We start from the raw sequence: 12,427 nt of genomic DNA, 5'->3' as shown, positions 1-12,427 counted from the left end.
CGCGCCGCCGCCGCTTCGCTCCTTTGTTCCCACAGCGGCAGCGGCGGCCGTGTCGGCAGCGGCGCGAGGCGGCACCCACCGTGCGTGGAAGGCGGGCGGCGGGAAAGCGCTGGCGGAGAGTGGGTGGGGAGGGGGAAGATGAAGACGGCGACGAGGAGGAAGGTGGGAGGAGGGAGGAGCCCAGCCCGCCCGGCGGACGCGGCTCCTCCCCCTGCCCGCCCGGCGGTGCATGCATGCTGCCGCCCGACGCTCCACGCGTTGCAACTCTGGGGCGGGCCGGTACCGGTGCTGCGCCGGCCGTTCTCCCCCGGGGCCACGTCACGGAGCGCGGGAGCCCCGGGCCGGGAAGGCTCCGGAGGGCAGGCGGGACGCCTGCTTACCGCTAGGTGTCCGAAGGACGGAGTGCCTCCGAGCCGGCGCACTGCGGCGCGCCCAGACTTAGAGAACGTAGATTGCCTTTGAAATAAAGTTTTCTTGGGTATTTCTTTCTTATTATTTGGCCTAAATTTTCCTACAAGATCCAGGCATTTTGTGAGATGGAAAGTAAAAGTGCAGGAGCATTGCCGCGAAACGGAAGAGAACTTCCAATTTAAATTGCTGATTGTAAATTTCATTGCCAGTTGTCTGAAAACATAGTCCTTTCACTGCTCTGAAGAGCAGAGCTTCGAGAAAAGAAAGCATAAGGAAGTAACTGTGCATTTTACTTAATCCAATGATAACGGGTTAATTGTACTTGCCATTTTAGACAGAATCTTATCCTCCAAGAGGTTACCTTGAAAAGTACCGTGAGATTTACAAAAACCACCTTGGAGACCTTTTTAAACTTGTGATATTTGGAATGTCAAACACCCATCGAAGGAAGACACTCCCAAGGTAACCCTAGGATTTTACCACAAAGAGCAAAAAATCACGACGGTGATTTTGGACCTGCTGTTGTTTGTTTAGCAGCATCACAAGCAAGCTGTCTTCTGAGGAAATGGGTGACTGGTTCGAGGGATGCACTTTTAAAGAAGCCTTTTCTGATGAACATATTCATTGTAGACCAGAACATGCTTCTTCCATTGTCTTACAGCTGTTGTTTCTGGTTGTACATTGTGAATTCTTCAAAAATATGGGTACCTAGAACTTGGCAGATGAGGGAAGCAGGAAATAAGTGGTTTGGGAATCTGAGCACGGTTCCAGACACTCCTTTGAAAGACTGTAAGCTCACCTCCTGTTGAAGGGCGTCTGCCCTCTGAAGAGGCTTGAAATGCAGCGTTCCTGAAACGTTTTGGTGGAGATACATTGTTTTTGTGCGGTCCAACAGAGGGATGAGTGACTGTCTTTCCCACAGGTTCTCTGAAATGCCTTGGACTACTTTATGTCATATAATTTTAGGCTTTCACCTAAGAAGGATAATAGAAGACTGCCAGTACTGTCTTCCTGCTACTTTCTTCTGTAATGCTGACATTTGAGTATCTCACCTCCATTGTAGGGACTAAAAGAAATGTAGAGGATGACTAGACTACAGGATCTTCATGCTCTTTTTCTGTGTACTACTGAAAGTATTATGAACTCCCATTCTGAGGTACAACAAGATAATAGTTAATTATTATTACAATTATACATACTATTATAATATTAGAATTATTATTGCTATGGTGTAATTTAAGGCATGCTGAGTTGTGAATCTCTGTGACTGCGGTGAACAAGTGCCACAGTGAAGCTGGCTGTGTTGATCCTGGCCAGTACTTCTCAATTTCCTCTCCCTGTTGTGCCAATGACACATCAGTCTTATCCAGACTTATTTTAATCTTCAGAGTATACTGTGCTCCCAAAAGTCCTGTCAGTCCATGGACTACTCTGCATAGTATTCCCTTTGTGCGAATCCTCACATTCTTCTCTCATATCTCTCGTTTTCAACCCTCAAGACCTCTTTTTAATGTATGATACTTTATTACTTTTGTACCTCGTTTTCTGATAGTACTTTAAATAGTTTTGCATCGACGGATTACCCAATGGCTGGCACAGGTAATAGTTTAATTTCTCTAATGACTGCATTGCTTTAAAACCAAAACCAATGCACAGAATATAGTCCATGGTTTGACAGTCTGTACTCATGACTGGAAAACTGTATCTGACTATAGGTATTACAGATTTCTCCATCCAACTCTTTTCTGCAACACTGCAGGGAAGAAGCCCACATGTTTGGATGTTTCTGTCATCCAAAACACTGCAGCTCTTTAAGATACTTAGATGATCTAAATCAGTGGTGTCCAAAGTGGGATACACAAGGTGATCTAATGGGGTGCAGGAAGAAAATACTAGAACTTCAGTCATGTATACAACCGATAAAAGAAGTATATGTACACTAGCTGTGCGTGTTCAAAAATGCTTTACTAATGGGGATGCACCGAAAAAGTGAAGCCGTAGGAATCTTTGAAGGTCACACAGAAATCCAAGTAATTGCTGTGCCCTGACAAATTCATCAGTGGACACCACTGATCTAAATTATGCCAGGTTTTTTTGTTTGGTTGGTTTTTTGGTTTGTTTGTTTGTTTTTAATGCAGTAGGAGGATAGATTGTTTACTTTATTTGGCCATGTATCTTCCTCTGAATTGTTTTCCTGAGAAAAATTGCTGTACTAGTAGTGTATATATACTTGTCTTTTTAATCCTGATTGATTTTTTTCTTTTTCTTCCTACATTTTAACAGGAGTCAGGTAGGGTTGATCAGACTGCAGGGAATTTCTGCCCACTCTAGCACTTTATTTTATGTATCTAACAATTAAAGCATTGCCTTAATTTGCCCTGTTGGATTTCTCTGTATTTTTGAGCATCTCCTAAGCAAAGACCAAATTGTACTTGCGGTATGACCACACATCCTAATACAGAAAGCCTGAAACGCACAACCACTTCTCAGTCCTGGAGAATCAACAAATGTGTTTTGATTTTTTGCAAAAGAAACGAGTATTTGGAGTTGCGTATTGTAGCTGTAGTGTTGGTTGGTAAAGAGGTCAGAGGGATGAGGTAGCAGAGAAGCTGCAATATGAAAGCAGGTGAATCTGCAGCACCTATTTGCTCAATACAAATGAGCAATGTCCTTGTTCACATAATGCTCATGGTGGTGGCAACATTCTTTTGTCTGTGTAGCTGTACAGACCCTGCTAAGCTACCCAGCTCTACCTGTGGACAGAGTGTGCCTTTCTTAATACCTTTCCTTATGACTGATATAATTGTAAACTAGGGTTTTTTCACTGATACTAGGATGTATGTCATACAAAGGATAAATTTGTCAGGACACAGCAGTTACTTAGATTTCTGTGTGACATAAAAATATACCTACAACTTCACTTGGAGCAATTCACCTTTCTATTGTTTCAAAGTGGGATTCTTTTGATCTAATTTGGATGAGTGAATTATAATTTGCTTACCACAGAGATGTAAATATTTGACAGGATGTTGTCAGTAGTGGTCTATGAATGCCCTCATTAGATCAGGAAGAACACCCACCACCCTCCACTACACCCCCAAAACAACGTAAGTTTAACTCTCTTCTCATAGGAGTTTTCAGGAACATACTATTTCTGTTTTCAATTTCCTCAGAAAAATATCTTATCTCCTTCCTTGTACCCCTACACTTTCATATGGTGGGAACCCCATAAATATTAGAATATCTGGTCAAAACCAACCTATAGTAAATTTCCTCAGAGAATGAAAATTATGAACATGAATTGGTGGAACCATTAAAGAAATTTACCTTTTTAAGCTGCTTAGATCATTCATACAAAAGAGCCCAAGAAATTCATATGCCTTGGAGCTAAGACTGGATCAAGAACGTAGAAAGGAATAAACTTTACATCTGCTGCCATGTGGAGACTCATGCAGTACTAGCAACATTGTAATGGATAGATTTACAGGGTATTGGGTGTAAAGAAGCCAAAATCCTTTTATGACAAGTATCCCATTTTAAAGGATGGGATTTTAAAGGCATAACTGAAACTTGCGTATCAGGACAAAAATGTTCCTCAGTAACAGGAATAAGACAGAGTACTGCCACTTCAGAAAACTAGAGCTAATATGAGGCATTACTCAGTGTTATAAATAATCATGAGCCAATTCAAAAAATCCAAATATTTATTTAACAATTTTGAAAATTAATTTCAAGACGCCATGATAAATCAGGACAACATTGATCGAATGCTGGGTGGACAATCCAGGAGCAGCAAAAGGTGCTTCTCCGGTGTACTGCCCACCAATTCGGGGTCTCCGGGTAGGTGTTTTATACCGTTTTTCTGCCCTGAGGCGAAAGCACAATTGCTGACTGCTGCAAAGAATGCGGATTCGCCCAAAAAACATGACATCATGCAAACAATACAATCACTGAAATGTCCTACACCCCTTGAGGGATGTTTTGAAAGAACTTCCTGAAGAATTGTATAGAAGTCCAAAAGAAGAGTCTCTGAATTTTCTGTTGGGAGGATTGTTGTAATCATCTGTTAATCTCCACCAGGATCGATATCAGATCCTTTGAGTGTCTGCAAAGATGTGGTCTGCCCGTGATTAATAAGCCATTTCCATGTTATCTCTTCTGCAAATGTCGAGGTAGCACCTTCAAGCTAAAAAAAGACTTTAGGATGTTTGGAGACGCCCTCAGACCGTTTCCAGGAATCCAGGTTTTTTCAATTCCAATGTATAATTTTACACACACAAATTTAATTCATGAATTTTATACAGCATATCTATTACACTCAGAGTTACTGGACTTTGAAAATTTGCTTCCTGTTTACATTTTCAACAGACCTTAACTGAGCAGTAAGGATTATGCTAACTTCTTGCTGAAAGATGCCTTTTGAGGGAAAACCAACTGATAGGCCCTGATTCAAATAGTTATTTATATTATTGTGTTGTTTCATAGCATTACTTATATTATGTATTATATGTTATTTATAGTTTTATTTGGATTTGGTAGCTATATATGGATATGTAACAGTTCATGTAATTTGTGGCTATAGGAAATAGTAATCAAAGAAGACTATAGGAAATAGTCTTCAAAGAATATTATTAAATAGAGTTTGATTTCAAAGGAATATATATACATTACAAGAAATACGTTCAGATGCTTTAGATGGACATACATTTAAATAGAAGGGCAGATTTTCTATTCTGATGCACCTTTTGTCTTTTTACATCTTTGCTCTGAGGAGAGAATGCCTTTGAGTACTGGAAACCTAAAAGCAATTTGTTTGAACTTTGGTTCAGTTCTCAGAGGTGCCCACAAATACATGCAAAACTGGATAAAAAGGGTACAAATAATTTCTTTCTGCAAATTTTGGTGATTTTATGTTAAAATGTTCTTCTGGGACAATAAGGACTGACTGAAAATTTGTTCTGTATTATATTAAGAATACCACCTTCAGACAGCACAAGTTGCTTGGTGAAGCATCCAAGCCCCCATTCTAACTAAAATGCTAACATGGTTCTGAGGTCTTGCTTATTTTCTGGGTTTTTTTGAATGTTCAGTGGCCTGGCCTGTGGAAGATGGAGTTATGGTACTTCATTATGCTGTAGTGTGTACATGTCCTTGAACGGGCATTGTGGCAGCTATTGCAGTTTAAGGTGACTTAAAGACACTTCTCTGTAACCACAGGCACTCATTAGCAGCATTTCATTAACTGATAACACCAAATTTGTACTCATCACTCGATTTGCAAGCACACCAGAAATCTCAGATGTCTTCATTGTATCCCCTAGTAATTCTGCTGTAGCTCACACAGGTGTTAAAACAATGCATTCCCAGGCAAGCCAGCTGTCTGATGCATAGCCTGACTGAGACAGTCTTTAATGAGGATGCTTTGGCAAAAGTCCTGTTAGCTCCACCCTGAACAGAAGCCTAATGTCCTTCAAGCTGTCCAAGTTACAGCACCTAGAGATCCATTTACCTAAAATTCTTAAAAGCTTTTGAACATCTTGATGTTAGTGACTTTTAAGAGGTATGTAGCAACTCAGGAAAACCAAGATGTGCATTAGTCTGATTTCCATGACTTCTTTCATGTAGTGGCCAGGTTGGGCTTCCGCAAAGGGATTTGTTGCATGCCAGCCCAGTATTCTTGCTGTGGCAGCCTTAGATGGTGTTTCCTTAATTTGTGAATGTAAAAACGTTCATTAAGAACTTTCTCTTATAAGCCATTTACATCAGACTCCTTTCAGAACTGTCTCTGTTCTTGTTTTGGCAAGTCTTTAAACTGTCTGTAACTAAGTGTATTTTAAAACCCTTGTAAATATAAAAAAATGCAGGTAATTTTCATTAAGAAGATGGTAGTTTGATTTTCATGTTTTGTATCCCAATGTAAGATGTATTTGGAAAAAAAATGCTACCACTTCTGAGAATGCAATTTGAAAGATATAAATTGTGCGGAATTAACAACTCTGAGAAAGCATTGTACTTCATGGCCCTCCAAAGTCACCACAAGCCTTTGTGTTACCTGCTTATTAAGTTCTCAGCACTTGAAGATTTCTTTGTCTGTGCACTGCTGACTCCTTTCCAGGTACCTGATGGCATCAGTTCTAGCTTCTGCTTGTCCCTTTGATATTCTTACTAAAAAATTCATTAAGAAATTCATTTATAAAAGAATAAAGGTAGTGCTTACCTAGAATATATGATAGTGGTGATACAGATGGCAGCAGGGAGAACTGCCTATGTAGGTGCACTTCCCAGTATGTCTTGCCATTTTGGGTAATGCTGCACACCCCCTTGGATTTAAACCTGAATTAAGATGCAAAAAAATCCAGTGATTGCAACATTGATCTATAGTACTGACACATAAAACACGTAGCTTTTTCCTGCTGATGCCCTCATTACATTTGTTGCTTCTTTCATAAAGCTCCCAGTCTTAGCAAAAGATGCATTTCTCTCCTGGTATGAAGAGGGCCTGCTGTACTGGGTTCAAACTGGGAATTACACTGAAGCTTTCTAGTAATCAGGTGTAGTGGTTTGAAAGCAAAACAAATGAGAGGCTCCAAGTCAGAGATACAATTTAATAGGAAAAAAGGAAAGAAAGTAAAATAAAATAGATGCAATAATGCAAAAGACCACTGACAGAGTCAGAATACAACCTGAGCAGAGTGATGGAAGCAGTCCAGATGAGGTGGTCTTCCTGAAGCAGTGATCCTGTGAAAAGGTCTGGTAGTTCAGGTCCTCTGGGAATCCAGTGGGTAAACCCCCACTCTGGTGTTCAGAGTCTCAGCTTATATCCAGGCTGGAATGCTTGGTTCCTCCCTCTGGGCGGAGCATCTCACAATGGGATGGTGAGTCATGTGATAAGGCCTGATGGGCCCATTAACAGGAGATAGTCCAGGAGGGGGTTATCTGTGAGCTGTGTAGCAAAGGTGCTGATGGGCCCATTAACAGAAGATAAGCCAGAGTGGAGGAGGCAGGGAGCACTGCCTCACCTGGTTTCAACAGTTCATGAAGATGGTGATAGAATATACTTCAACCCAGGACATCAGGTTAATACCAAAGTGTGGATTTATGTACTAACTTTTGAACATGTTTGTCTAATAGACTGGGACAAGAGCGTGTGTGATGACAGTGGGCAAATCAAACAATCTTTGGTGCCTTGCCATTTGTTTAGTCCTTTGGCAACTACATCAGTGCTCTCAGTACTCCTCCTTGTTAAATATTAGCCCAGCCTGCTATGCTAGCTCAGAGACTCAGTTAAACCTATTTCTAGACATACAGCCTTAGAAACAAATTTACTGATATGAATGTCTCCCCATGGCATTGTATTACTTTTTCTACTGTGCTAGTAGATAGGATTAGCCAGTTTCTTTTGTTTTCTTCATAATCTGAAGGCTGAAGGCTGCAGAGGCAGGCAGAATCTCCCCTGAGAGCTGACACTCAGTGTGAAAATACTAAGGGAAATTTCCAGACCTATCACAAGCGACACCAGGGATACCTCCCTAGACATTTTGGTTTCATCCATTGAGGCTCACTAGTGGTCCTGCAAACTCAGTCACCATAGGCCTGAAAATCCCTATAATAGTCCTTTAATAAAATAAGCATTCAAAAAGTACAATGCAATGCAATGAAATACAATACAATACTGTTATAAACATTTCTTAATCTGGGAAAATATATAAATTATCAGAACTCTAAGGAAATATTCATTCTTTAGACATCTGTTTTCTTTTCTTGCTGCTTTTTCCGGTATGTCTAAGAATGCTGTATATCCTATATATCTTTTCATCCTGATAGATTTTCAGTACCTGGGCTTAATTTATTTGTTCTCAATACTTTTTGATTTTTAGCCTTATTCTTTCTGATGGGTTTCTATTGTTGATAACATTTCTATTAACCTCTGGTTTCAACATCACATTTTTTCTTAAATCACACAGTTTGTGACTAAGGCAGATTTTAAAGTTTGGTAGCCATGAGGGAGTTTACTGAAGGTGTTTATATTAAAATCTTAGAGCTTTGGATTTTCGGTTCAGTGGAATTTGAAGTCCATTCTTGTGCATCCAATTTTGTGTCGTCATGGTTACAGTAGTGGTATTTCCAGAGCATTTACAGTGCTTTTTCAAAAGATATTTTCTCTATCATCAGAATCCCATCAGAAGGAAGCTGTACATGTTGAAGAAAGCCTTCTTTACAGTGTGTTCCAACTCTGCACATGTAAGAGAAACTAATTGTTCATCATTTCCGTGAAAAGAAATGCAGTGGCCAGCAGATACCTTTCTTAAGTGGTCAGTTTTTAAGAAGTAATTGAATATCACCTCATTAGCCTGGTCTTCTCCCTTCTTTTCTAAGAGTCAAACTATTTGTTGAAGGAGGTGTGTTTCTTGGTTTCAGACAAGCTAAGCGAGTGCACAGTCTAAAGTGAGTTACCTCCCCTGTAGTTTAACTAATCCCTTTCCACCAATAAGGAGAAGCAATCATGAGTAGATGTAACTGAAAAAAATAACAGTTTACAAAAAAACCCCCCAAAACCAAAAAAACAAACCATCCAGAATAGCAACAGGTGAAAAATATTAGTAACCGTCGCTAGTTACCAAGGTGCCGAAATCTCACTGACCCCGGTGACAGAGTGACGCCCCATCTGGCAGAGCTGCCCCAGTGTGGTGGCCCCATTGCCGAGTGCTGTGAGGAGGCAAAGGGAGATGGTGGCAGCCCTGCCCTCCCCCTCCATCTCTCTGGCGGCAGCAGCTCTGCCTGCAGATGCGGCTGGAAGTTCTGGTGGCTGGTACTCGCTCAGGGGCTGGTACTCAGGGGCTGATACTCAGTCAGGGGCTGGGCATTTGTCAGGTGCTGGAACTCATGGAGGGATGACATTCCACTGTCGGCAGCAGAGAGCAAGCATCCAGCTTGGGCAATTCAGTCTACTGTCTCACTGCCTCCTCCTGTATTCCATAGCTCTCAATGCTGCTCTTCCCATGGGTGTGTTGCAGGGGCAAGAACAGTGTCCCTAAGCACTGAAAATGGTACCCTCTGGCCATTACTGCTGCAAAATTCACTCTGAAAGAGTTTTTGATTGTGAAATGCAGCTTCTTGTGTTGCTACTGTTGTCACTAGAGACAAGAGGCAAGAAGCAAGAGAGGCAAGAGACAACAGAGAGCCTAGAGTCACGCCAGCAACAGGAGAACTCAGCTTGGGTGACTGACTTCTGAAAGGGAACAGCAACCCTCTCTGCTGCCCTGCAGTTTCATTTCTGGCTGCAGGGTCTTGAAGAGACAGTAACAATTTTGAGCACAGATAGATAAGGAATACAATAACATTTTGGGTTACCCAAGGCAGTATTTTATCTTACCCCTGTTTTTCCACTTCTCTTGATTTATCACTTCAACATTTGAAAAGCCAAACAGAGCATAATTACATCTAAGACTTTAGTTTAATATTGAAAACATTTCTTTCCTTTGTTCAAAGGAACTGGTTTTTGCAAGACAGGATCAATATACATACGAGCAAGCAGTGTTTTGATGAAAATTACTGCAACAGCTCATGAAACACAAACCAAAGATATAGAGTATGGGAGAGCTTAATGAAGTCTGATTTCACTGGCAAAAAAAGGGTAAATCTGAAGTATAACTAATAATGTGAATTCATATTTGTCTATTTTTTTTTTTAATGGTAGCTTTATATTTAGGGAATTTTCACTCTTCAGTCCACAGAAAATCATACGCACCGCTGGTGCATTTTTTAAGTAGACATTCTGTTAATAGTGTTCTGCTAATTTTGAGACCTCATTTCTTGGCTGCCTCTTAGCCCAATTAGGAATTAGATAACTGTGGTGCAAGTACAACAGATACATGTTGATGATGTTATGTCTGACTGATTCTGTGCTACAGACTCTTCTGGCACATGTACCTTTCAATGCCAAAACTATGTTTTTGTACCTGTGGCTTTGTTCATCTATAGAAGGAAGAGGAAAGCAGATTTATTTTACTAATACCAGAGATGCTTTGATGGAACAAGAGTGATTTTTCAGTACAATATATCAGACTTGATATACTTTTTTTTTTTTTTTTTTTTTTTTTTTTTTTTTTTTTTTTTTACTGGCAAAGACAGAGATACCTGATTGCAGACTTAACTGGACCACTGGCATCTTGTAATCTGTTTTGATTCACTTGGCAACCTGAAACTTCTTTCCATGTCGCTTGAAAATTAAGAAAATTTTTGACCTCATTTGAGATCAAAAATTCTTTTCAGTGAAAAAATGCAATCTTTGGCAAAAAAGAGAGTCAAGAGTGGAAGTGTAGGATGGGGTCACCAGGGAGAAGGGACATCATACAGGGAACCTGGACAGCTGTGTGCTGCTGAGGCAGTGTGATGTGTGCAGGCAGACTGGGAATCTGTCAGCATGTCCACTAATTACCTCTATTTGCCTAAATCCCAGCTAACAGTTCATATCTTCCCCTTTCTGTTTCTTACACAGGACTACTTGCCAAGTACAAACTGGGACAATGCTGAGATCCAGGATTCAACCTGGCATTCCACATCACTTGAGGTATAAAGTGCACAGCCCAGTTAGTTGACCTGCAAACTCAGCAATACTGGAGCCGTATTGAGGAAAGTGGAATTGAAGCCAATGAGGATCAAAGCCAGGGGCGGGGAAATGAGTGTGCTTAGGAAACTGGCTGAGTCACTCAGGGAACCAAAAGAAACATAACTGTGTTGTCATCAGTCTCAAAATGATTACCTCAAAGTAGTTAAAATGTAGCTGAGAATAAGCAATAGTTATAAAAGGTGACAGGCAACAGACGAGCACAATTAGCCCTAATATTTTATAACATATGTAACTAGGGTCCTTTTGTAATTGATTGTGAAACTCTAACTGTCTGTAAGGGAGCAAGACGTAAACAATATGAGCATTGCATACTTGCAATTAAGACAACAGAGGCCAAAGACAGAAAACTGTAGCAGTTATGAAGTCTAACCAGAACCATGTAGAAATACATGTGGATGATAGCAAATACCAGTTGTTCCCTTTTGGGAAAGCTGATTTTATGGCAAACAGATAATCAAGATGAATATTTTTTCCCAGAGAAGGTACCAACAATGCACAGGTGACAGAGCATAGAAAATTACATTAACAGTCTCAGACCATCAGGACAACTGAGCCATGAAGAGATTATAACTTGCATTTTACCATTCTCTGTTTCTCTTTGCTATACTTTGGGAAAAATACCTGTGTTTTGCTAATAAAAAAAGTGTGTTTACCCTCTAGACTTGAGGTTGGCTATCCTAGAATATTTTAAAAGTAGTCCGGGTATCATTACTGGTAAAATTCCAAAATAATATAAAGTAATGAAACTAGTAATGAGAGAAAAATACAAAAATCTACGGAGATTCTGCCTACAGATTTCCCTGTTGTATCTCTTGCTTGTGGTTTCAGCCTCTTACAGGAATTTGCCTGGAGAACATTGATGACTTTTTGCCTATGATATCTCACCATATCCTGCAAATAGACACTTAGAAAGTTTTGCATGGCAAAACAAACCGGAGGGTTATGTGCAATTTTGTTGGTTTCTTCTACTACTAATTCAGGTTCTGGGACTTTGCCCTGTAGCAGAAGGGCAGGAGAGAGTAGCCAGACCTTTCCTCAGGTACAGGTAAGCCCTGATGTCAGCCAGGGCACAAGCAGAGGGGTGCCCATGTGTGGTTAAACTGTGAGTTAACCAGTTCCAAGCAGCCTTTTGATGACTACCCGCTGGAGATCTGATTTCCACTGCCAGCAAGACAATATTATAAAACCAGCAGCGAAGGTCCTGAACTGTTCTTCTGTGTTTTCATCAACAGCAGAGTGGGAAAATCCTCATTGTGTTTGCTTACCCACAGCCTCACTAGTTTAGCTGGCTTTGTTTCAGTTTAGATATTAGTAGTGTTTCGGAGGTACTAAGCTGTACTGACTGAGCTACACTAAGTGGAAAATAAACTTGTTTTAGGTTTCTAG

The sequence above is a fragment of the Chamaea fasciata genome, unplaced genomic scaffold, assembly GCF_029207755.1.
Source record: "Chamaea fasciata isolate MVZ Bird 193981 ecotype frontalis unplaced genomic scaffold, bChaFas1.0.hap1 SCAF_4, whole genome shotgun sequence".
In the NCBI taxonomy this organism is placed as follows: domain Eukaryota; kingdom Metazoa; phylum Chordata; class Aves; order Passeriformes; family Sylviidae; genus Chamaea; species Chamaea fasciata.
This window is presented reverse-complemented; position numbering follows the sequence as displayed.